The sequence below is a fragment of the Chiloscyllium plagiosum genome, chromosome 2 (genome assembly GCF_004010195.1).
Source record: "Chiloscyllium plagiosum isolate BGI_BamShark_2017 chromosome 2, ASM401019v2, whole genome shotgun sequence".
Taxonomy (NCBI): Eukaryota; Metazoa; Chordata; class Chondrichthyes; order Orectolobiformes; family Hemiscylliidae; genus Chiloscyllium; species Chiloscyllium plagiosum.
Genome location: NC_057711.1, coordinates 114,551,752 through 114,579,168, shown reverse-complemented (window position 1 = coordinate 114,579,168; position 27,417 = coordinate 114,551,752). Strand labels below are relative to the sequence as shown.

The 27,417-nt window shown below is 41.6% G+C and overlaps 1 protein-coding gene and 1 long non-coding RNA gene across 2 annotated transcripts in view; one reads left to right on the top strand and one right to left on the bottom strand.

Annotated features, from left to right (window-relative positions):
- Positions 1 to 11,576, top strand: part of LOC122563063 — a 14,764-nt gene extending 3,188 nt beyond the window's left edge. The window contains exons 2-3 of the long non-coding RNA XR_006315477.1: positions 9,135 to 9,259; positions 11,490 to 11,576. This is a non-coding gene — a long non-coding RNA (uncharacterized LOC122563063). The remainder of the gene's footprint in view (positions 1 to 9,134; positions 9,260 to 11,489) is intronic.
- Positions 1 to 27,417, bottom strand: part of LOC122563055 (coronin-2B-like) — a 162,224-nt gene that overhangs the window by 83,997 nt on the left and 50,810 nt on the right. Inside the window, exon 2 of the mRNA XM_043716406.1 lies at positions 16,889 to 17,015. The gene's annotated coding sequence lies outside the window, so the exon portion shown is untranslated. The remainder of the gene's footprint in view (positions 1 to 16,888; positions 17,016 to 27,417) is intronic.

The window sequence follows — 27,417 nt, the reverse complement described above, 5'->3', positions numbered from 1 at the left end:
TCAGAGTATTGAGTACAGGAGTTGGGAGGTCATGTTGCAGCTGTAGAGGACATTGGTTAGGCCACTGTTGGAATATTGCATGCAATTCTGGTCTCCTTCCTATCAGAAAGATGTTGTGAAACTTGAAAGGGTTCAGAAAAGATTTACAAGGATGTTGCCAGGATTGGAGGATCTGAGCTACAGGGAGAGGCTGAACAGGCTGGGGCTGTTTTCCCTGGAGTGTCAGAGGCTGAGGGGTGACCATATAAAGGTTTACAAAATTGAGGGGCATGGATAGGGTAAATAGACAAAGTCTTTTCCCTGGGGTCGGGGAGTTCAGAACTAGAGGGCATAGGTTTAGGGTGAAAGGGGAAAGATATAAAAGAGACCTAAGAGGCAACTTTTTCACACAGAGAGCGCTACTTGTATGGAATGAGCTGCCAGAGGATGTGGTGGAGGCTGGTACAATTGTAACATTTAAGAGGCATTTGGATGGGTTTATGTTTTGGAAGGGTTTGGAGGGGTATGGGCCGGGTGCTGGCAGGTGGGACTAGATTGGGTTGGGATATCTAACTCTGAGGTAATTGTGTCAACCACGAAGTCACAGCTAAATACCCATGAACAGCATTGGACTTAGCCCAATTCCAGACTTATACAACATTTGTTTTCTGAAGAGATCACTAAAAGCTGGGACCTTGGATAACTTTGCCAATCCATGGTCCTATTCCTTTGGGATTAAGTGGATTCACACCTGCGGTATCCAGCAGAATCTCACCAACTCAGGACAGGTCAGACTCCCCTTGATCCATGTGGACTCAATATGATGACAGAGGATTTATTTGGAGAAAAATGTTCATCAATTTAAGTATTACCGAATAGAACTATAGAATGGTTACTGCATGTGAGGAGGCCATTCAGCCTGTTGTGTCCATGCCAGCTCTCTTCAAAGAATAGCTCAACTGGTGCTACACTTCTTCCCTCTCTCCATTGCCCAAAAATTCCTTTCACTTTCTATGATCATCCAGTTCACTTTTGCAGCTGTACAGGATATTGGTTCGGCCACTTTTGGAATACTGCATGCAATTCTGTGGTCCCTGCTATAAGGAAGAGTGTTGTGAAACTTGAAAGGGTTCAAAAAAGATTAACAAGGATGTTGCCAGGGTTGAAGGGTGGCATACACTCAGTCACATTCCAGATTCCATTTGTTGATTTTCCTCAAGTTGCCTTTGGCTCATTTGCCACTCCCCTCAAATCCGAATTCTCTATGTTCTCTTTTACCAATGGCAAATGTTTTTCCTGATCTACTCTGATTGTCTTCATCATAAAAGTTCTTAACAGCTCTATTTTTGAATCATTCTCCCCAGTCTCTAACTCCTTTCCCTCTTTTTGATTACTTTAAATCTCCCCTTGCTATTTCCATTTCTGCCTTTGATCTGTCTTGAGGCTACCTCATGAATACTCAACAATGGAATGGTACAGAGCTCAACTTTTAACAACATCAACTAGCATTTATAAATCATCTTTAATACAGTATAAAGATCCAAGGTGCTTTGCAGGAGCAGTTATCAAACCAATTTTGACAAGTACAAAAGGAGATATTAGGACAGGTGACCAAAGACTGGTTGAGAAGGTAAGTTTTTAAGCAACACCGAAACGGAAAAAAGTGAAGTAATGTCATGCTGCCTTTTCACTGATGTTCTATTTGAATTCTTGAAGAAGCTTGCACACAGACCTGTTTTCCTGACATCATCCTGATATCAATGACTAATCATAGTCACAGAGTCATAGAGATGTGCAGCACAGAAAGAGTCTTCAGTCCAACTCATCCATGCTGACCAGGTATCCTAACCTAATCTTAGTCCCATTTGCTAGCACTTGGTCCATATCCCTCTAAAGCCTTCCTTTTCATATACCTAGCCAGATGCCTTTTAAAAAGGTGGCTCAGTGGTTAGCACTGCTGCCTCTCAGCGCCAAGGACCCAGGTTCAATTCCGGCCTTGGGCAACTGTCTGTATGGAGTTTGCACATTTTCCCTGTGTCTGCATGGGTTTTCTCTGGGTGTTCCAGTTTCCTCCCACACTCTGAAAGATGTGCAAGTCAGGTGAATTGACCATGCTAAATTGTGTTAGGTGCATTAGTCAGGGGGAAAAGTAGGGAAATGAGTCTGGGTGGGTTACTCTTCGGAGGGTCAGTGTGGAGAGTTTGGGCTAAAGGGCCTGCTTCCACACTCTAGGGAATCTAATCTAATCTAAAAATGTTGCCATTGTACCAGCTTCCACTACATCCTTTGGCAGCTTATTCCACACACGCACCATCATCAGTGAAAAAAATTGTCCCTTGGGTCCCTTTTAAATCATTTCCCTCTCACCTTAAACCTATGCTCTCTAGTTCTGGACTCCCCCATCCCAGGGAAAAGACCTTGTCAAATTTATCCTATCCATGTTCCTCATGATTTTATAAGCCTCCTATATGGTCACCCCTCAGCCTCTGACGCTCCAGGGAAAATAGCCCCAGCCTATTCAGCCTCTTCCTGTAGCTCAAACCCTCCAACCTTGGCAACATCCTTGTAAATCTTTTTTGAACCCTTTGAAGTTTCACAATATCCTTCCTAAAGTAGGGAGGCCAGAATTGCATGCTAAAAATGGCCAAACCAATGTCCTGTACAGCTGCAACATGACCTCCCAACTCTTATTCTCAATGCACTGACCAACAAAGGCAGGCATACCAAATGTCTTCTTCACTATCCTATCTACCTGTGACTCCACCTTCAAGGAACTATGAACCTGCACTCCAGGCATATTTGTTCAGCAACATACCCCAGGACCTTACCAGGAGGCAAAATACTAGACTCTGTTACATTGGATAGAATTACTGGATATTTAGAAAGTAATTGTCTAGTTGAGGAATGTTAACATGGATTTTTGAAAGGGAAAATCAGGTTTGACAAACCTGAGTTTTTTTTTCCTGGGGACGTTATTAGCAGAGTCAATAAGAGGGAGAGTTAATGGACTTTCACAAGGCTTTTAATAAATTCCAATACAAGAAATCAGTAAACAAAATGCATGGGGCTGACAATAAATTACTAGCATGGATTGAGGAATGATCAACAGGCAGAAAGTAGCCAGGTTGTCAGGCTATAACCAGTGGGAAACCCCAAGGGTTAGTGCTTGGGTCCAGCAGGTATCAACGAATTGAATTGGCAGATGGGAGTCAATTATATAACTTCCAAGTTTGTTGATCATGCAAATCTTTGGGAGATTGTGAACTGTGAGGAGGATGCAAAGAGGTTTTGGGGAAATTTGGACACACTGACTGAGTGAGCAGGAGCATGGCCTAAGTGTGGCATTATTCACTTTGATAGGAGGAATGAAAGTGCAGAGTATTTCTTCAAGGGAGAGAGTTTAGAATGCGTTATGTTGAAAGGGACCTGGGTGTCCTTGTTCATAAGTCACCATGATCTAGTCTATAGGTGCATCAAACAGTTTGAAAGACAAATGTTATTAATCCTTTATCACAGAAGATTTGATTATCAGAACAAAAGTCTTGCTTCAATTATATAGAACACACTTTGAGGCAGCACTTGGAGGTCATATCAGTTCTGCTTCCCCTTGCCTAAGGAAGGATATAATTGCCATGGCAGGTCACCAGTTTGAATTCTGGTGGCCGCACTGTCCAATAAAGAAAGCTTGAGGAGACTGTTCCCATATTCCCTGGAGAGGAATAAAAGGTGACTTTACAGAAACTTACACAATACTTAAGAAATAGACAGAGTAGATGCAGAAAGGATGCTTTCCCTAGCTATGGGAGCTAGGGCCAAGGAACAGTCTCCGAATAAAAAAGGCAAACTATTTAGGATTGAGCAAAACAAGAGCTTCATCATTCAGAGGCTGGTGAATTTGGAATTCTGTACCAACCATAGAGAGCTCTGAAAATTCAGTGATTGAATAAATTCAAGACAGAGATAGAGAGATTCTAGTTATTAATGACATTTTGCATTTTGACATAATGACATGCTGCATTTTGGGAAAGCAAATCTTAGCAGGACTTATACACTTAATGGTAAGATCCTAGGGAGTGTTGCTGAACAAAGGGACCTTGGAGTGCAGGTTCATAGCTCCTTGAAAGTGGAATTGCAGGTAGATAGGATAGTGAAGAAGGTGTTTGTTGTTGTTCAGAGTATTGAGTACAGGAGTTGGGAGGTCATGTTGCAGCTGTACAGGACATTGGTTAGGCCACATTTGGAATATTGCATGCAATTCTGGTCTCCTTCCTATTGGAAAGATGTGAAACTTGAAAGGGTTCAGAAAAGATCTACAAGGATGTTGGCAGGGTTGGAGGATTTGAGCTATAGGGAGAGGTTGAATAGGCTAGGGCTGTTTTCCCTGGAGCATTGGAGGCTGAGAGGTTTATAAAATCATGAGCAGCATGGATTGGATAAATAGACAAAGTCTTTTCCTTGGGGTGGGGGTCCAGAACTAGGGGGCATAAGTTTAGGGTGAGAGGGGAAAGATAGAAAAGGGGCAACGTTTTCATGCAGAGGGTGGTACGTGTATGGAATGAGCTGCCAAAGGAAATGGTGGAGGCTAGTACAGTTGCAACATTTAAGAGGCATTTGGACGGGTATATGAATAGGAAGGGTTTGGAGGGATATGGGCCAGGTCATGGCAGGTGAGACTAGATTGGGTTGGGATATCTGGTCAGCATGGACAAGTTGGACCAATGGATCTGTTTCCATGCTCTACATCACTCATGACTATATGACATTAAACAAATATGGAGATAGTGTGTGAAAATGGAATGGAGGCAGATGATCAGCCATGAATGGCCTACTCTTGGTCCTACATTATATTGTGTGATGGGTCCGAAATGCTACTCTTTGTTGCCAAATGTGGCTGTGTTGGCAACAATCTTGTCCTTAAAATGCAAGGTACTATGTTCAACTTCCACTTCACTGATCAAGCACCAAGTCTAGTCTTAATCAAATGCTCCAGTGCAGTACTAAGGGACAGCTTCACTTGTTAAATGGCCTTCTTTCAGTTGAGATGTTAAACCAAGTCCCCACTTACTTCCCCAAAAGGGTGTGAAAGATTATTTGGCACTATTTCAATGAAAAGCAGAGGAGTTCTCTCCCAGAGGTCTGCTCATTTTTTAAACCATCAACCAATATCAAAGACAGATTATGTGGCCATTATTACATTGTTTTCATGACTGCGCAACCAGGGAGTGCATTTCAGAAGTTTGCATGTGAAAGTAAAGCACCGAGATGTCCGGTGTCATGAAAAGCACTGGGTAAGTTCAAAACTTGCTTCTTTCAAAAAAAAAGGTCGAGTATTATTTTCACCTCCCAGAAGAAATATTTCAGAAATTCTTAGCCTGAGTTATCTTGTCAAAAGTTATGACTTAATTGTAGGTGATGCACTCCATATTTGCTGCCAGAAGCAATATCTTATCACTAGTCCAGAAACACATCACACATCACTGGCTGGCTACACTGATTCTGATACTGCACAGAACCAGAGGCTGCAAAAACAAACATCATTCATTCTTCCACATTGTTCAGCTGTGATCTGGAATGCTGTGCTGTGGATGCAGATTTAACAAGAACTTCCAAAAAAAATGATTAGATATGTATTTGAAAAGGGCAAAAATATAAAAGGGAGAGAATTGAGAAGTTAGACTAAATGAATAGTTCTTTCAACAAGTCAGCAAAAGAACAGAAGAAATAAGTTCCTGCACAAACAAAAACAGGAATTGCTGGAAAAGCTCAGCAAGTCTGGCTGCATCTATGAAGAGAAATCAGTCAATGTTTCAGGTCCAGTGACCCTTCTGAGAATTCAGTCTGTTCTATCGTTCAATATGACTGAGAATTAAATAGAAGCAAAACACTGGGGATGCAGGAAATCTGACAGAAAAAAAATGCGAGAGAAACTCAGGAGGTCTGGCAGCATCTGTGGAGAGTGAAACAGAGTTAACATTTTAAGTCCTGTATGACTTCTTCTAAACACAAAGGAGAGTCACACCAGACTTGAAATGTTAAGTCTACTTGTCCCTCCACAGCTGCTGCCAGACCTTTTGAGTTTCATTATCAAGGCTAATCCCGAGTGACAGCTGTACTTTCCTGCCCACTTCCTATATCCTTCGATTCCCTGGAGAGACCAAACATCTATCCATGGCCTCCGTGAATTTATTAACAATGAAACATCTCCAATCCTCTGGGGCAGAGAATTACACAACCGTCTGAATGAGGCCATTTCTCCTCATCTCTGCTGTTGACAGGCCCATTCCTCTGAGACTGTGCCTCCATGTTTTAGATTCCCCAAACAATGGAAAAATGCTTCCAGTCTCTTCCCCCATCAAGCCTCATTTGAATCCTGCCTGTTTCAACAAGATTGCCTCCCATTCTTTTAAGCTTCAAAACAATATAGGCCCAATTTGCTCAGTCTCTCAACAAAGGACAACACATCCCAGTGACTATTCTAGTACTTCTTCGTTGCACTGCAAGTACATTTTCCTGAAATATGGAGACCAAAATTGGACATAGCATTCCAGGTGCATTCTTAATGGCCACATCTGAACTGGGAAATATTCTAACTCCACACCACACAATAATCTGCTGCAACAGCAGGTCACCCAAAGCCTGTCCACCATCTTCATGGTACATGGCAAGAATGTGATGGAATATTCTTCATTTACCTGGATGCACTGCAGCTCCAGCAACACTCGAAGTTCAACACCATCCAGGACAAAGATATCTGCTTGGCTAGCACCCCATTCACCAGGTTGCACAGTGCATATCATTAACAAGATTCTCTGCGGGCAACTTCAACAGCACCTTCCCAATCCACGGCCTCTACCACCTGGAAGGATGAGGCCAATAGATGCATGGGAGCATCACTAGCCGAAAGATCCCCTCAAGCTGCACACTATCCTGACCTGGAATTTTATAACAGTTCCTTCACTGTTAAATAATCAGTCTCCTTTCTAACAGCACTGTAGGTGTCCTAATAACCCCAAAAGATTGCAGAGGTTCAATAAGGTGCCTTACCAACACTTTCTCAAGGGAAACTAGGAATAGATAATCAATGCTGGTCTAACCAGTTACACCTTTAAGTTGGCAAAGGTTGAATCCAATCAAGAGCTAACTCTTTCACAGCTTCAAACAGAGGGGCAACATGTCTCATTTTGAAACTTTTATGAGAGAGGTCATTCAAAGATTTTCACACAGCATAACTGTTTATAGTTGTGCTTTCACGAAATAACAGTTAAACCTACCGATCAACAGCGATTGGAAGAAGTATCATTTCAAGCTGTGTTGCAACTTTAAAACTAGTTTTGGTTTGCCACCATGCACAGTCCATTTTCCAGGCAGTGATGAACATAGTTTAAGCAGTAGTTTATGTGCCTTTTGAACCTCTAGATACTGCAGGAACTCACAAAGCAAAGTTATTTTAAATATTTTGAGAGAATGCTCCTGCTTGCTTACTGGAAAATGCTTAATTGGAGTGGAGCTCTGCTCCTGTAGATAAGTTCCCACAAACAGATCTCTCTAATTGAAACACTGGTGCAGAATTGAGCAATGTGAGAAATCTCCTGTTGATTATGAACAGGAGGATCATAGCTACAATATAAACACAGCCTCCAAAAGAAAATAAATTACTTATGTAGCTCAGAGAATCCCGAAGCACTTTACCGCTAATGAAGCACTTCTGAAGTGTAGTCAATGCGGTAATATAGGATATACAGCAGCCAACACCCATGAATGATAATGAAATCATAAATAATCGGTTTCATTGATGTTTGGCTGAGGAATAAACAGGACTAGGGTGAACTCCCTTGCTCTTCTTTAAATTCACAGTTGTGAATTTTTTTGTACTTGTCCAACAGGGCAGATTACACTTCTGTTCAGCATTTCATAAAACCATAAGAAATAGGTGTAGGCCATTCAGCCCCTCAAAGCTACTCCACCATTCAATAGGATCATGACTAATCCAACATGCCTCACATCCTCTTTTCCTGGAACTCCTACCTATCTATCTCAGCCTGAAACATAGACAGGAACTCTGCCCCTACAGCCCTCTGTGGCAAGAAGTTCCAAAGGCTCATAACCCTCAGAAGAAATTCCTCCTCATCTCAGTCCTAAATGGGCACCTCTTCAATCCAACATGCCCTCTTCTCCAAGACTCTACCACGAGGGGAAACATCTTCCCCATATTTACTCTGTCAAGCCCCTTAAGAATCCTGTCCGTTTCAATCAGATCACCTCTCATTCTTCGAAATTCCAGTGAGTAGAGTCCCAACCTGTTTAATCTATGCTCCTAAGACATTCCCTCCATACTGGAAATCATCCTAATGAACTTCGCTGAACTGCCTCCAAAGAAATGACATCCTTCTTTAATTAAGGAGACCAAACTGCTCACAGTACTCCAAATGTGCTCTCAACAGCACCTTGTACAGTTGCAGGGAGACTTTCCCATTTCATAGTCTAACCCCTTGAAATAAGGGCCAATATTCAATTAGCCTTCCTGATTACCTGAGAGACATCATGTCATCTGAGATACAGGACCTCGAACAGAGCAGTAGTCCGTGTACCACCTTTGACTCGAATTAAAACTTTTGTGACCCAGAGGCAAGAGTGCTTCCAAACTATGTGACAGCTAAGGCCAGAAAATTCCTACAAGTGAGACGGGTGCAATTGGTTCATGCCAATTGTTGAATAAGAACGCTGTGTCTTTCCTTCAAGGTTCATCAAATGCTAGTTCAGATTCCTTTTGAAAATTGGTTTTCTTGTCTTGCTACTGCTCTTACTCTGTTTGAAATTAGAAATCTTGGCCATTTTTCTTGAGTCAATGGAAATTAAAATCTTATGCAGTGAACAGAATCATCTGCCGCTTTGCTAAGAGCCTCTGGTGCCTGATGTCAATCAATCTCACCCCCAAGAAAGTTTTAAATTACTGTGCACCAGTCAGTAAGGCAAGCACAACATGAACTTTAATGTTCAAGGATTGGAGCAAATCAACTCATGCATGAAAGTGTGTTGTCATGTGGGAACAGGCAGAAACTGGACTTGTTCATTTGAAAGTTATGAATAATTATAAACTCTCGTATTACCAGTCTTGTAAATTTGGAATTTGCATTCTTCTGTTCCTTCACAAGCAGGGGAGAAAGAATCTGTTTTACGTCAGCTACAATCCAGAACCCTACCTCAGTGTCTTTAAAGGGCATGAAACTAGACTAATCACCACATTTACACTGAAGGAAGAGGGGTCCAGTTTCAGCAAAGGGTAAGCAAATATTATTTCTTCAATCTTGAAGCTATACAAAAAAAATTACCATTAAACAGACTTCACAAGAACAAATCAATCAATGGAATCAAAATCACTTGTCTATACTAAAGAAGCAAAGTCCGCCAGTGCAGAATACCAACTAGATTTTGGCCAATGAAGTTCTATTAAAGTGCAGTCAATGTTCTCAGTCAGTCAGAAAAGCAGCACTAGTTCATACATGTTAAGCTTCCATGAACATCAATATGATAATGAACAGATCAATGATTTGAAGGATAACTATTGGGCAGAACGCTAGGAACACAGCTCCCTTGCCCTATTTAAAATAGTTGTCATAAGTTTTGGACCACACTAAACCTCTCAAAATATTTAGAAGGTCGTCTAAACCCTAACTTTTTCTTATTTTAAAAGGTAAATGTAAGGTGTTGCATTCCAGATGCAATTCAACTGGTCAAACTACCAGCTTTTAAGCAAAACACACTTCATCCATCCACTATAGTTAAAATATAACGATAGAACTGAAAAATCCGAATTACTTAATCTATTGGAAAACCTAACAGAATAGTAGACCCAGTTTCAATAAATAATTAACTGTTCTAACATAGTAATATCCCATAAACACACCCTTGGCAAAAGGCAAATTTGGAAGACAGATTATTTCTCATGCAACTCCACCAGCAGGAAGAGAACGTACAGCTTTTAGCTGTAATCGAGAAGGGGAAAGAACAGTTTCCACTTCAAACCCCAAACAGCAACAGCTGAAAGCTAAACTAAAGATGGGGTTCTGCAGGAGCCTGACCACACCCATCCAGGCTGCTGCTGCTGTTCCAACTTTAAAACCAAACCCTAAAGCCTCAAAAGCAGTTTATTCCAGTGTCTACTCAGTACCTCTGCCTTAAAACCTCTCTTCAAAACAAAACCCAGGACAAAACACAGGTCTTGAAGTCACAGTATTGTCATGCCTGGGATCTTTACATTTATTTGAGGCAGATGGTCTCAGTTTATACTGGAGAGTGTTCTTTTCTCTGTCTCCATGATAACTGTAGTTCGACTAAGAAAGGACCTTTGTTTGTGAGGGAGTTAAAAACAAACAAACTTTCTCTTGGAGACACTGGAGAGAATAGAAGCTCCCAACCATAACATTCCACATCAGTATTATTATAGTTAATGCTGACAACCATGATGCATTGCCTAGCACTTTTGACAAAGCTAGAAGTCTTGGAATTTGAGACCCACTCAGAAGCACGAAAACACCGTGGATGTTGACATTCCCGGTACCAGTACTGAGGGAATGCCTGCACTGCTACAGGGGTCATCTTTCAGCTGAGCTGCAAAACCAAGGCCATCTTCTTTAGTGGACATGCATTTTCATGGTACACTTACAAAAGAAGAACAGCAGAGTTTTTCATGTCATGCTGACTGATCTTTATTCTTCAACTTACACTTGGAAAAAGAAACCCCTAAGTTATCCAGTATTATCACATTGCTGTTTGTGGAATATCATGCATTAACTGGCTGCTACATCTCCCACATTACAATAGCGAACTGCATCTCTAGAGTACATCATTGACTGTAAAGAGCTTTGCGATGCCCTCAGGTGGTGAAAGATGCCATGGAGTTGCAAGGCTTTCTTTTCCACTTGATATAACAATGTGTTAAATGCAAAATACTCCTTTCTCCCTCGCAGGTCATCTTATATCAAAGTATCAGCTGATGTTGAGATAGTAGCATTTTTCCCCTTGGCGTTCTACTCTTAGACTAGAGTATAAACATTGAGGCAGTCAGTCCAGTGCCAGTACTGAAGGTATGCCACATTGAGAAGCAACGTATTTCTGATGAAATGTCAATTCAGAGATCCTACCAGACTGCCTAAGTGGTTGTACAAGTTCCCATGGCCACTAATTCAAAGAGAAGGTGGTGCTTTCACCAACGACCCAGCCAATGCTCAAACAATATTAGTGGAACATACTGATCTGGTCATTGCTGTGGGAGCTTGCTCTGTGTGACTAGCTGACGCATAATAGTGACTACACTTATAAAAGTACTTTGTTAGCTTTGTGTGTCCAGTGATTGTGAAACGTAAAGGCAACTCTTTATTATTGTTTTAAAGTCATTGCGGAACATTAATGTAACTGTTCCTTATCCTATAAATGTATTTTAACTTACTTCAGAATACATGGGATGGTCAAGAAGAAAAGAAAATAATTGGCTTCCATTTTGTAATTCACAGAAATTAGTCACTATGAGTAAAAGGGAACAAGAATCTGAAATAAAGGGCAACAGGTTTTGCCAGAACTTATGAAACAAACTTTCAGAGGATGTGGTTTACAACATCTTCCAGAACAAGGAGTTGACCTTGACCCAGTGTTGTAGATCGGCACAATCCAAGGTCCAGGACTATGTGCTGAGAGACGGACTACAGCTTGGGGCAGCTGTTGCTGCCAAAGCACACTGGGGAAAGACCACTGTCTGAGATCTTCCTGCTGAAGTTAATGGGGGTCCATTCAGTTATCAGACCCTTCTAGTGTTTCAAACGCATGTTAATATAGTCTTGTACATGTAAGAGATGCCTTTGATTTGTTTGAATAGAGTCAAACTGCAATGTTTGTTGGTTTCCTTGAGACACATTTGTACAGAATGTGTTTGTGTTTGTGACTATGCATTTATACACAAAAAATATTTTTAAGTTTAAATATACTTTTGAAATAAAAAACAATTCTGGTTCTCCAGGGTGATTATCCCTGTTGCAATTGTCTTATCAAACTCCATATTAAATTTTAGATAGAGCCAAACTATTCACAACAAAAGTTACGAAACAGTGTCTCAATAGCAAGTTGAGGAAAGGAATGCTGCAGGCACCCCCTTCGACAAAATCAGCTGAAGAATTTTCGAATACCTCTGATCGCAGAGTGATAATTTGACACATGTTGAAAGTAAAACTAAAAAAGTTGCCAGCTTCAAGTTGGACCAAGCAGGCTGAAGTTGGCCAGATGGGAACCGCTTGTCATTCCAGATCACAGATCACCGATAACTGTTTCATCCTCAGTCTGCATTCGATACTTGTAACTATGACAACCGAGTACACTGACCAGTGAGCAACACAGCCTTTTTTTTGATTAAATAGTAATCTTTTGGTTCGACAAGTTCAATCAATTTGGACCATTGCCAGACTGTGCCTACTTTACTTTGCTTTTCAGTCGGGGTGAGGGTAATTCAGTGTATTTTAAATTTGCCCTCTTACCATTTCACTAAAAGAATGTGAACTGTGCCATACCACACCTGTCCATTCCTAAAGGCAATGTCTCAGACATGCGGAGGTCTCCTGTGGGTAAGGTGACCTTGTTCATGGGAAAATCTACACAGTGAGCTAACTGGCAGTGGAGAATACCTACCTCCACCCAAAAAAAATATCTAGTTGCCTAGATTTTATAGGAGAAAGTGAGGTCTGCAGACGCTGGAGATCAAAGCTGAAACTTTATTGCTGGAACAGCACAGCAGGTCAGGCAGCATCTAGGGAACAGAAGAAGGGCATGTGCCCGAAACGTCGAATCTTCTGTTCCCTAGATGCTGCCTGACCTGCTGTGCTGTTCCAGCAATAAAGTTTCAGCCTAGATTTTATAGCCAAGGTTAATGGGTAATGGACAGGTCACCATTCTGTAACCAGCAACTCAGAACATGAGCCTTGGAGAGTTGACAAGACAGATTTATCAGAATGTAATGGTTAAGACACCATAGACTTTCCAGAGCATCGGGCTTCTCTCTCATTAGAGAGAGATGACTGATGGCGCTTTAACCTGAGGGTTACCACGCCTCGGGTGAGGAGACAGACTAAGTAGGAGGGTCCGTCGTCATAACCTCAGTCAGTGCAGGAATTGAAACCACACAGTTGGCTTTACTCTGCCTTACAAATCAACTAAACTAGCCCCCCCGCCATTATCAACGTGATAAAAGTATATATGGTGAAACTGCTTCTGCTGGTGGAATCCAGAACAAAACAGGCTGTCGTCACCTGACAAAAAGAACTAGGCCAGACAGACTGAAATTGTGAGGCTTTTTTGTACATTTGGCTGACTTTTTATGAAATGACCGCCCCCCCCCCCACATGGAATACAATAGGTAGCCTATCAACTCATGTTACTGCAGACAGTGGACAGGAACAAGAAGAAATTGGGGGTGGGGGTGGGTCAGTGAGTTGTCAGGCAGCCTGCACACCATTGGGTATACTGACAACCTTAAGTGGACAACAAGTGTCTACTTAAAAGCATTATCCCATCACAATGCAACAATGGAGGGCGGGGCAAGAGGAGTAATAGGACAGTGTTCATTCCACTGGCTGAGGTCAAGCTCAAAATCTCTACATTTATAAGTTTGCATTTTCATCGGGCCACTAAGGTAGTATGGGTACACAATCCTTTATCTGAAATCCAAAAAGCTCTGAAATCCAAAGCTTGGTCGTGAAGTTTTTTTTTGCAAAACAAGATTGTTTGGCGTGCAAACAGGTAACCCAACTCCGCACCCACTCAGATGTGATATGGCGGCGTGGCCCAGCACTGGCAGGTGCCAACTGTTTCTCAGCACTCGTACTATTCACATGTGGGTCTGCTGTTCAGCAAGATTTTGTTTAATTTCACTGTGAAAATGTCATTTATTCCAAAATCCAAAAATTTCCGAAATCCAAAACAAAAACTGGCATTCAAGGATTTTGGATAAAGGATTGTGTACCTGTAAAAGGTTCAGCATGTCAAATAACATGCGAGATTGAGTCACAGATTAGGGCAGGTGATCAAAATTTAGGTAAAATTGTAGGGTGCATCTTAAAGCCATTTTACAGACGGAATTCAAGAGATTAGGATCTGGACAGCAATGAAATTTAGCCACTTTTTAAATCCAATTCCATGAGATCCACTCCTTCTGAGGGAAATCCACATTGAATCAAGACTCCTTTCCCAAGTGGGAAGACTACATAGGAAAATCTGGACACGAGGGGGACAACAAATGAGATATGGGGTCTTTGTGAAACCACAGAGGTGGATCATGCATCCTGAATCCTAATAAGGAAAGGGTGAGTTGTTACATTACCAAAAAAAATTAGCTGCTGCATTTTTCCTACTGAGCAGGGGGAATTTGGCCCATCCCACTTCAGTGATCACATTCATACCACTTGACAAATGGCTGCTTCCTGCACCATGTGTCAACTTGTCATTACATCACCCATCATGTCAAATCAAGTTAGGACTTGCCAGCATAGCACAGCATTTCCTGGAATCGATACACACGCACAGCACAAAGAATCATTGAAATTAGAAATCATTATTTCTGTCTCTAAGCTATCACCACCCTCAACAATAAACTTGTCAAAACTCCTCAGACTAGCCCAATGTGAAGGCTAAGACTCTTGTGCCAATTTGTTCATCCTAGGGTAAGCAAATTAGACAAAGCTTGATAAATTGAAAGGTAGAATCTACCACCGAATCTCAGAATATGGTTTAAAACTTTGAAATATGGGTCATTTGTTGCTCTGTCTTTTGAAGTGCCCAGCCGCTTCTAAGGAATTTCTAAAACATGATTTAACAAATACACCCTTTGCCTCCTTGTTTGACTCATGCACTCCTGAAAACCACATTTCCAGAGGGCACAGATTTAAGGAAACTGGCAGAAGAACTAGAAGGGAGATGAGGAGAACTTATTGTTCCACAGCAGGTTATTGTGATCTGGAATGTGCTGCCTGAAAAGGACTGTGGGCAAAGAGCCAATAGTAACATTCAAAAGGGAACTTGATAAATACTTGAAGGGGAGAAAATTGCACGACAACGAGGAAAGGGCAAAGGGAGGTCTGGACACAAGTAGAGTGGCTCAATAGCTCTTTCAAAACGGCGAACACAGCCCACATGATTTGGATGGCCTTCAGTGATTCTGTTCTATGAATCCTTCACTTTATCTCATTCAAACAGTTTTGCAATGTCTGACAATTAATTAACTAGAGCAAATCAAGGATCATCCAGGACTGAATGTCAGATAAGTGGTCTGATGATAAAGTGACAGAAAGCGGCCATGAGAGGTGGTGGTGAGCGAGAACAGACTGGCCAGTGAGACCTGGCATCAGGTCTTCATCTTGTATTCAACCCTTCATTCTGAGGATTTCCCAAGAAAATGCCAATAAGGATAACAAAAATGTCACCAGCAGAAAAGAAAATTATCAAATATAAACAGAAAACAGTAAAGGTCACAGACCTGAAATGTTAACTCCTGTTTCTGTCTCCACTGCCTGATCTAAGTATTTCAAGAACGTTACGTTTTTAGTGTGGATTTCCCTCATTCATAGTATTCTGTTTTAAGAAAAAAAAATCCCTTTCGTTTAGTAAAGATCAAAATTAATAACAAACCAGAGTGAAACAAAAAAAACTTAGCAAATTAAATTGAGGTGTAATTCCTGATGCTGATAAACTCACTCTGGGCCTATGGTTACAGAAGGCCTCAGGCCTACTAATGAACACCATGTTCACCCTGTTCATGGACAGCCCTGACAATGTCATAGCCACAGAGACAATCCAAACATTCCACTCAACTCTTCATCTCCAGCGCTATGCCTTGCAACTAAGTTTAGTTTAGAATGCTTAAACTCACGCTTACAGCTCACAAAGAGAGAGGACACTCAGCCCAACAGCTTGGAGATGCATTCAAACACAGGCACCCGAAGTACAGAGGTCAATATTGGTTCTCCACTTGAAATTCATACACAGTGAAATATAATCTGAAATTGCACAGTCCTGCCCAAAAATATGTTTTATTCGGTGCAGATTATGTTCAACAGAGTACATTACTTTAATTCGGTTTCAAGCTATGATCAAGGTCCTTCTAATAGGGGTCAAATTTTGCTGCTTCATTTCGCACTAGTGTTACCAATTCTTGCTTGGCCACACTTCTGGGGGCTTGATCATATGGCCTGTGCCTCTAAATGTCCTGTCTCCACACATGCTACAGGTCACGCAATGTGTCCCTTTTTGTTTAATTCATTCATAGGACTGGGCCAGCATTCATTGACAATCCCTAATTGCCCAGAGGGTAACTGCTGTAGGTCTGGAGTCACATGTAGGCCAGGCCAGGCTAAATATGGCAGTTTTCTTACCTAAAAGGACATTGGCGAACCAAATGGGTTTTTCCAACAATCAATAATGGATTCATGGTCATCGTTAGACTCTTAATTCCAGATTTTTTTATTGAATTCAAATTCCATTGTGAAACCCAGGTCCCCAGCACACCACCTGAGTGTCTGTATTAGCAGTCCAATAATAATACCACTAGGCTATCACCTCCTTCACTTTGCCCTGCATTCCTGTGACCAATCAGACAACTCTTTACTTCTAGCTGGCTTGTTTGCTCACCATGGATGATGTTTCTTTTGGTTCCAAAAACAAAGAAAATTAAAAGAAAATACACAATGCCCTGTGACTTCTCGTCTTAGCTATGTTCTGCTCACTAATTCCTAGAAACTCCAGGGCAATCTGGAGAGTTGGCAAGACAAGTTAGAAAGAATTTTACAATTAGCCCGCAAGACAAGTTAGAGAGAATTTTATAGAGCTGACACATGTCAATGAACCAGATTCATCAAATGAAAAAAAAATAGCAAACCTTGCAATTGTTCCAATTTGGGGAATCCCAGCGACGCAGCTGTCCAATGTAATGCCTGACCAAGAAAGGCTCAAGATGGTGACTGGATTAAACAAGTCTTCTCTAGAAGGTCATCAGCTTCAGAATCCTGAAACAGACAAGATAGATTTTTCAACATTGTGCAGAACACTTGCCCCCAGTAACTAAAATTATTGACACTAAAATAGGATATATCATGAGATTATAAATGACAGACACAGCACAAATGGTGGAAGATGTTTGGAATTCTCTTGTGCAAATAGCAATGAATGGTAGATTTATCCGTAAAATTTAAATCAGAGATTGGCAAGATTTTGTTATGCAGAGTAATTTAAGAATATGGGTCAAAAGCAGGTATGGCTGTCAGGTGGCATATCTACAATACCTGACAAAGTGACAGAACAGGCTTATTTGACTAACACCCTCTTCCTGTTCTTAAGCATTTTTATAGCAGCATCGGTTGATAATTCTTACTATGTTATTTTCCAGATTAAAGACCTGTCACTGCAAAAATCAAAATTAAATCATCTATAAATGTCCACAATCAGTGTTTGGGTATATAATTGAAACAGAAAGTGCTAGAAATACTCAAGTTAGGCAGCCTGTATGGAGAGAGGAGTAGAGTTAAGGTTCAGATTTGGGAAAAGAGAGAGAAGTAACAAAGTTTGACAGGCAGGGTAATGGGCAGGGGAGGACTGAACAAAAAACGTAAAACCTGCAACAGTTGCAAATCAGGAGAGATTAAATAGCAAAAAATGGATCATGGTGCAAGGCCACACCTGGAGTACTGTGTGCAGTTTTGGTCTCCATACTTGAGAACAGATGTACTGGCACTAGAGAGGGTGCAGAGGAGGTTCACTAGGTTGATTCCAGAGTTGAGGGTGTTGGCTTATGAGGACTGAGTTAGACTGGGATTATATTCATTGGAATTTAAAAGAATGAGGTGAGGATCTTATAGAAACATATAAAATTCTGAAGAGAAGAGAGAAGATAGAGGTAGAGAGGATGTTTCCACTGGCAGGTGAAACAAGGACAAGAGGGCATAGCCTCAAAATCAGGGGGAACAGAGTTAGGACTGAATGGAGAAGTAACTTCTTCACCCAGAGGGTTGTGAATCTGTGGAATTCCCTGCCCAGGGAAGTGGTTGACGCTACCTCAGTAAATGCTTTTAAAATTAAGATAGCTTTTTTTGAACAATGAAGGAATTAAGGGTTACAATGAGAGGACTGGTAAGTGGAGTTGAGGCCACAGAACGATCAGCCATGATCTTATTGAGTAGCAGAGTAGCCAGATGGCCTATTTCTTATGTTCTTAAGAAGGAAGTGATAGACAGCAATGGGACACATGAAAAGAATCAAAGACATGTCTGGAGGAAATACAAATAGCGTAGCAGCCCAAGAATTGGAATGAGTGGTTACAATGTCAAATTATTCAACTCAATTTGGAGTCCAGAAGACTGTAAAGTGATTGGACAATCTAAAAGCACTCACATAATCACTTTAATCAGTAAAGTGGAGACATTTGTTAAGCCTGCTGCCAAAATTCAAAGCCGCAATCACTCTGCATAGAGAGTGTGAGATGCTCACTAATCAGCTAAATCAGTCCCCAAACAAATACTATAGATAATTTTCAGTCTATAACCCATTCTCCAGCTGCAAAAGTAGTTAGGTGAGGAGGGAATTGTCTTAGATGTGTCTTCAAAACCCTAACCATAGAAGCAAAAAGGTCATCCCCCCAGGAGACAAGTGAGGAGTCAAAGGAATGGGTGAGAAAATCTTCCAAAAGTTTACAAAGTATTAGAAGTTACAGAAATAGGTCATTTGGCCCATCAATTCTATACTTGTGCTTATGCTGGATAATGAGTCTTGTTCCAACCTTCTTTGAACCCCAGCAGCACGTTCTTTTATTCCTTTCTCCTTCAAGAGTTTACGCAGCTTAAAAGGTATATGCTCCTCATCTTAACCACTCCCCATGGTAATGAGTTCCCCATTCTCACTACCCTCTGGGTAAGCATATTGTGCCAGAATACCCTGTTGCTTCTACAAGTGAATATCTAATAATTATGGCCCCTGGATCAGATCAGCCCAACAAATGAAAACAGTTCTCCACATTTACCCTAACAAATTTCTTCATGATTTTAAAAGATCCCAGTCCACACCTTTCTTGAGTAAGCAGCCTTTGGGGTGGCCCCCAATGGGCATAGAGGGCTGGAAAGAGAGGCAATACACACCCTTGCTCTGCCACCGGGTTTCGCGTGGTGGTGGTGGTGTCCATCTCCTCCTCTGCAGGTACCATGACCTCCAGGACCTTAATTGGGTGGCCCATGGGTATGCCAATCCCTCGTCCATTTCTGGTTAAAATCATAGTGGTGGATTCTGACCATGGTGACAATGGCATGGCATGGAGTTTAGAGCATGTCTGTGTCCAAACCAACCTGTCCTGCAAAGTTCCATCAAAGATTTACTAATGAATTAAATTCAAATTTTTCATTGGCCATGGTGGGATCTCAACTCGTGCTGACAGACTGTACATTCCTGGTCCAGTAATATAATTATGACATTAGCAAACACTTGTGTGGAATATCATGCATAATCTCAGCTCAGTTCATCTGGGTGACAGGAACCTCAAACAGCAAAATGTGCCTGTCACATTAAGTTTCTTCTGCTGAGTATTTACAACAAAATGAAGATCTGCCTCCAATATGAAGGGAAAACACTAATTTTCTTTTTATGCGTATTAGGATCTGTTGCTATCTGCCACACTCTCACAATTAGCCATTTAATTACTTCTTTCCCCTTCCATCCTGCAAATGGTAATTTTACTATTTTACTAAGATATTGAAGGATTGTACCTGATAAATTCATTGCTGAACTATAAAACCAAAACATATTTCTATCACAATAAGAAGTGCTCTTCCACATACCCAGTTTTCACTGCATGTATGCAATCACACTAAGCTTTTCCCAGAGGGCACAGACAATGTGTTAAAAGAAATCTGATGAAGCACAGAATGAGTGGCTTGCCTTTTTCAAAGTCCACCCTGATTAATGTGAAATTCATCAGCACTAACCGAAAATACACTTTTAATTGCTTTTACATTGGGTTGTTATCACTGTCGACAGAGTCAGGCAGCTGGGCTGCTACACTGTGACATCTCAAAACTCCAGGTACTATCTAGGCATTCAGTGCATATTCACACTGGAGCCTTCTGTTGATTCACAAGTGCAGATTGGACAGGATCGGTGGAAGGTCTGTTTTTCTTCCTCTCATAGCATCTTGAAGCGATAAGCTGTTTTAAAGCAACACCACTGCCTTCAGGGGGGAGCCTGAAAGCATCAGCAGCCACAACCCCACATTCCTGAAACCTGTTCATCAGGGGAGGTTCTACACAGGGGCAGAAGGAAAATGAAGGCGGAAGGCTGGCCAAAAATGTGATCAAATGAATGACTTCCACAGCAAATAATAAAAACTGAAACAACTATGGATGCTGTCAATCAGAAACAAAAACAGAAGTTGCTCGAAAAGCTCAGCAGCTCTTCCGCATCTGTGAAGGGAAGTCAGAGTTCAGGTACTATGGATTTCTCTTCACAGATGCTGCCAGATCTCCTGAGCTTTTCCCGTAACTTCTGTTTTTTTAATGACTTCAGCAGCAACTTACACTTGTACACACCTTTGGATTAGTAAAACATGCCAACTTCATTGCAGCATTAAAAGACAAAATTTGTCAAGAGGAGATTATGACATATGGTCACAGAGGTAGATTTTAAGGGTCTGAGTAACTCCTGTCATTGCACTGACAGTGGTATTGACATCTCAGACGCAATCGAGAGCGAGGCGATGATGCTAACTCCACCCATATGCACTTGCATGATATTACTGATTCCCAAGGAACCCTTGCCACCCTCCATCTGCTCAGTGCTGCACTCGTCACTTCACCGAGTTCAGCTTCAATCCTCCTATTACCTCTCTCGCCGTTTCACTCAGCACCATCCCTCCCCCATTCAGTGCTCCACTTGCTACCCTTCCTGGTCAGTCCACTCCTCACCCCTTCGCTACCTCTCTCCTCCTTCACGCCGAGGGACAGTGAACAATGAGGCAAAAGGGTTGTGAGCAGGAGGGAAGCAGTGAAGAGGGAAAGGGATAAGGCAGTCAAGTGTTTGACACTAAGCAAATTATGTTTATTAAAAAAAAACTTACGTACATACATAGTCACTAATGCAGTTCTGTTCAGTACCGTCTTTGCATATGGAGAACAAAACAAAACATTGGAGATTGACTTTCCCAACAGTTCCAACAAACCAACCCCAGGCATTTCTTACTCGTGCAAGATACTATTTACACATATTTGAGGCACCGGCAGGGTCTCCCATTGTAGTTTGGCAGAAAGATGGTGGTCTTTCCCCACTGTGCCTTGGTGGCAACTGTCCAAAGCTTTATTGCATCTCTCAGTATGTAGTCCTGGACCTTGGAATGTGCAACACTTGGTCGAGGTCAACTTCTTGCACTAGATCAACAAGTTTCAGGGAGACCAAAAAGCGTCTTTCACCAAGTTGGTGGTCCTCCAGGTGCAGTCCATGCTTGTTAGTGTGCGTCCCAGGGAACAGCCGTAAAGCACAGACTCCTGCATCTCTCTCCAGACACTTTTTGTTGCAAAGACACATCATAATCCTAGATTTAATTCACTTAAGATATTTGCAAAACACTCATTTTATTACACCTATCCATTGACACAGGCATCTCACTGTTGCATTGTTGCAAGTGTTGCTACAGTCACTGTGACTGCGTGAATGGTAAGTGTGTGCATGCCTTGCAGTTGCAGTGGACATAACGGTGGCACAGTGGCACAGTGGTTAGCACTGCTGCCTCACAGTGCCAGAGACCCAGGTTCAATTCCCGCCTCAGGCGCCTGACTGTGTGGAGTTTGCACGTTCTCCCCATGTCTGCGTGGGTTTCCTCCGGGTGCTCTGGTTTCCTTCCACAGTCCAAAGATGTGCAGGTCAGGTGAATTGGCCATGCTAAATTGCCCGTAGTGTTAGGTAAGGGGTAAATGTAAGGGTATGGGTGGGTTGCGCTTCGGCGGGGCGGTGTGGACTTGTTGGGCCGAAGGGCTTGTTTCCACAATGTAAGTAATCTAATCTAATCTAATAAATGCAGCCTTTAAAGATGGTCAAAAAGAAAGAGCCTCTTTTTGCCATTACCTTTCACTTTCAGGCCCAGATCTACCCTCACTAGAACAGCTATTCTCAAGCACATGCCAACTATCTCACCAACTGAGCTAACTGCTCCCTGCAACCCCCTCACAAATTAGGAGAGGTTTTGGGAGGGAATTTCAGAACTAAGGACTCAGGCAGCTGAAGGCATTGCCACCAATAACACAGAGAATAAAATCAAGGATGGAAAAAGGATTAGAACCAGAGGAGCACAGGGATCCCTGGAAGGGTTGTAGAGTTGAAGGAGGTTACAGCGATCAGAGGGGGTAAGGTCATGGAGGGAAGACAAGTACAGTAGTCCCCTTGTACTCACTGGGCTACGTTCCAAGACCCACCGTGGAAACCCGAAACTGCGGATAGGAGTGAACCCATTCATTTCAATGGGAAATTTACCTTACCAGCAGCCCCGAGTCCCTGGTTCTGGAAGGTTCCCTACAATATGTTTAAGCCATGGTAAACCATGGGTAACTGAAATCACGGAAAAGGATTCAGCAGATATGGGGTTCACCCTGTAAGCGAATTTTACATTTGAGGCTTTGAAGGACCAGGAGCCAGTACAGTATACATTAGGATAGTGGTCCACTCTAACACTGGCTCCATGCCATTTGGAGATCAATGTTCATCAAATAAAGAATCATTGCTTTGGATTGAAAGATATAAACATCAACGTTGTAGATTATAATCTGATTGAATGCTTCTCTCTTGGAGTAATTATCAAAGCAATTGAAAGCACAGGTCCCAAGGACGAGCATTTTATAACATCTGTGAACAGAGTCAGCCAATATGCAGCCTGGGATTGTTTCACAGTAGAGTTGATATACTTGTATTTGGAGGAGAAGGGACTTATTAGGGATAGTCCATAGGGCTTTATGCAGGAGAGGTCTTGTCTCAGAAACTTGACTGAAATTTGAGCAAGTGACAAATATGATTATGAGGGCAAGGCATTGAATGTTGTCCATAATGACTTTACTAAAGCATTTGACAAGGATCATGGAATTCATTGTGAATTGCTGAGTTGGATACAATATTTGCTTGGCCATAGATGAAAGAGGGTAATTGCGGAGGAGTGTTTTTCTGACTAGAGGTCTGCGACCATGATGTTCCACAAGAATCAGTGCTGGGACTTCTGTTATTTGTAAAATATACAAGTGAGTTGGATGCCAATGTCAGTGGTCTGATTAATAAGTTTGGAGAAGTGAGTACTGCAGATGTTGGAGATCAGAGTCAAGATTAGAGTGATGCTGGAAAAGCACAGCAGGTCAGGCAGTATCCAAGGAGCAGGAAAATCGACATTTCAGGCAAAAGCCCGATTCCTGATGAAGGGCCTTTGCCCAAAATGTCGGTTTCCTGCTCCTCTGATGCTGCCTGACCTGCTGTGCTTTTCCAGCATCACTCTAACCTTAATAAAGTTTGCAGATGACACAGAAATTGATGGAGTTGTGGATAGGAAGGAAGGAAATCAAAGGATCCAGTAGGGTTTAGATTAGCTGAAAAGCTGAATGGAGGAATGACAGATGGAATTTAATCCGAGCTAGTGTGGAATGACTCATTTTGGAGGTCAAATTTAAGAAGAAAGTGTGCAGTAAATGGCTGGACCCTTAGGAACATTGATATACAACAGGATTTTGCGGTCCAAACTCATAGCTCCATCGTGGCAACACAAATGGATAAGGTGGTAAAGAAAGCATGTAGCATACGTTTCTTCATCGGTCAGGACACTAAATACAAACTTTGTTAATTGTATAAGCCTTTGGTCAGGCCACATTTGAAATGCTGGTCACTGCACTATAAGAATAATGTTATGAAGATGTAGGGGTACTGTACCTTTAAAAAAGAGTTGAAAAAGCTAGCAAGGACTTAAAGAAGCACAGAGGGTCCGTTACAAGGTAACAATGTAACATTTGGTTAAAATAACTAGCTAAGAGCTGTGTTGCCTGGATACAAAAACAAATTCAATTTCGGCCAATCAGTTTAAATTATGCCCCAAGATACCAAATTCCAATCAAGTTTGAATTTAGTATTTTGTCAACATTAAAACCAATGAAATGATCCAATGTTTTGGAGTATAAATATCAGACATTTTTAACAGTTACCCAGAGCAGCAAAGAGTAGCCAGCACCAAAAACTACAGAGACTGTTTGTTGAAAGATCTGTTCTCTTAAAGGTACCTTTATCGACCAAGACCTGTGAAGCAGAATCCTTAAGAAGAAAAGAAGACCGGAGGAAAATCTAGAGAGGAAATTTGGCAAAGCTGCCTGGTTTTGAAAGTTTTTTTTTGTAAATTGTAATTGGAAATTTTATCGGACTAGTATTATAATCGGGGAGGTAAAAGATAGGTTTAAGAGAAAGGAGTTGTAAATAGTTGTTAGTTAATTATTCGCTGTTAGACTTTTTAAAAAAAATAAAATTGTTAATTCTTACTTTAAATAGTGACTTTTGGGATAGCTCTTTCCCTCTCGAATGTTAACAGATTATAGCACGGGGTGAATCTTTTCTGTATTGCTGGTTTAAATTAGCAGATGGGTTTACCCAGTGTCATAACAGTAATGTGGTGGCTTTGAAGAAGATGCAGAAGAGATGTACCGGATGTTGAGTGGATTGGAGTGTATTAGCTAGAAAGGAGGAGAGGTTGGACAAACTTGGATTCTTTTTGCCAGAGTGTTGGTGAATGAAGGGTAACCTGGTAGAAGTATATGAACTTTTCAGAGACATGGAAAAAGTGGATAGTTGGAATCTCTTTCCCAGAGTAGAAATGTCAAACTCCAGGATGCCTAGGTTTAAGGCAAAAGTGGAAAAGTTTAAAAGGACATGTGAAGAAACTTTCTTTTTTAAACATAGAAGGTAGTAGGTGCTTGGACAGCACTGCCGATGGAGGTTGTAAAAGGAGATATGATAGCAAAGTCTAAAAGGCATTTAGACAGACTCATGAACATGCGGGGACACAGACCATATGCTGGTAATTGGGATTAGTTTAGAAGGGCATACTGGTTGGCACAGACATGGTGGGGCAAAGTGCTGTACAATTCTATGTTTTATGTTCCACATCTGCAATTTTTAAAATGGCTTCTTTCTAACAATCAAAAAAACACTGACCCTACATTTCAATGTACCTTATTAGCTGTAGAGCATTTTGTAATGTCCTAGTAAGTGAAAGATATACTAGAAACACGCATCTTTTTCTCTCATTTTTCCCACCAGACATGAAATGATCACAGCACAGCCAATAGGTTAGTCTTCGGAGAAATAAATCAGGCTATGCCTGGGGTATTTAAAAGGACTGGTGCAATTGGAAATGAGAAAACCATGATGCAGTTGGCCATCACAAATTTGGAAGGCAATGTGGCTTTTTTGGATCCTGCCTGGCTTAGTGTCTATAACTCAGTGGTAAATAGTTATGAAAATGTTTCCTTTTAGTGGTGTGTCCTCAAATGTCTGGTTATTATAGACATGTAAAATTTAAAAGAAAGACTCAAAAGAAATTCCCAGAATCATATATTCCTATTCTAAGTAGGTCTCAGAACATTGATATATCAACTGTAGGGAACAATTTTCTTTTGACTGTGATTGTTAAGTGGGGCAGAGGGCTGGGGAAAAGAGAACAGAGCAGATGGCAGCTTGCAAAAACACTTAACAGCATTCAAATTTTTTGTGAGTTGCAGTAACTATTAGCCTGGGAAATTGGTGAGATTATGTTGCACGTGAAATGTAAAGGCCAATTCTTACTATCCATAAGTTTGCTTAAAAGCTCATCGGTTTCTCATTCATCACATTGTGCTGAATCTTACAGATTTTTGGCAAAGTGCAAGTCGCATTGAATTTGGTGAACAATACTTCCTGCCAAGTGAATTTTCTCACCACGTTACTTGAGGGTTCAACTCCCCCTGGTCAGAATCAAGTCTGATTTGCACCCCACCTTACCACTTACCATTCCTGGAGCAACCCGCCAATGCTTGGGAGATCTTGGGAGGGACCTGCATTCTAAGCATTGTGCATCGAACAAGCACTGTCAGTTTGAAGCTGCCTGGCATGGATCCTGACACTTCTCCTGAGGAATCTCACTATGTTACTTGAGAAAACAGTGAGCAAGATACAACGAGATGGCAAAGTGGCTAGCACTGCTGCCTCATAGCACCAGGGATCAGACTTCAATTCCAGCCTGGAGTTTGCACATTCTGGCTGTCTGCATGGGTTTCCTCCCACTGTCCAAATATGTGCAGGTTAGATGTGAGATTACGGGGATAGGGTCAGGTGCTGTGTTTGGATGGGATACTGTTTGAAGATTTGAGGGGCTGAATGGCCTCTTTATGCACTGCATGAATTCTATAATCTTATCAAGATGAGCCTTGCCAACCATCTCACCCGGATCTACCACTCATCTCCCATAAGGCTCAGGGCCTGGAAAGGCTCTGACCATGCACTTTTCTTACGTTGCACTGTTTCTTCACTGAATCCTTTCTAATGATAAACTCTACTGCTTGACCAGCTCCATCCACCTCAACTCCCAATTACACAGTGGTCTGAATCAGTAGAACCCTGGTATCCCGTTCAACCTTAAATTGAGCTTCAGACCCTACATTCTATGCATTCTGTTTGCGCAACATCAACTTTGCTGAGGTCTTTGTCACAGTCCTCCGATTCTTCCCACCCCCCGCAGAAATCACACTAATTCAAAACCTGCTCATGTATATCTCATCCAGCGGCAAGTTTTGCTCACAGAGACGTAATTGAACAATTTTAAACTTGTCAAATCCCTCAATGGCATCACCCCTCCCCCTTTCTGTAACTCCCTCCAAGATATCTTCACACATCTATTTCTAACCTTTTGAGCATCCCCACGTTTAATCTTTTCACAGCGATAGCTGGTCTTCAGCTACTTCTGTCCTAAACTTTGGAATTCACTTCCTAAACCTCTCCACCTTTCTCTTCATTTTTAGAATTCTCTTTAAAATCTACCATTTTGACCAAATGTTTTTGCAACACTCCAATTAACTCATGTAGCATTGTGTCAAACATTGTTCAATTACACTCCTGTAAAGTAATATGGAAAGTTTTGCTATTTTAAAGGAAATGTATGGAAACAAAGTTGAGATTCCCTCACCCTCCTAATGTGTCAATCCAATAAAGCATTAAATTTCACATGACCTTTTTCAAATCCCTTCAGGTTCTCATGATCCTAATTTGGAAATCTTAATTTGCACTAGACCCCAACCACTTCATGAAAATCCACAATTTCAACAGACTGTGTTCACTGCATACCCAAATACTGAACTACAGAAGCAATCAGCCCAACATCCACAAACA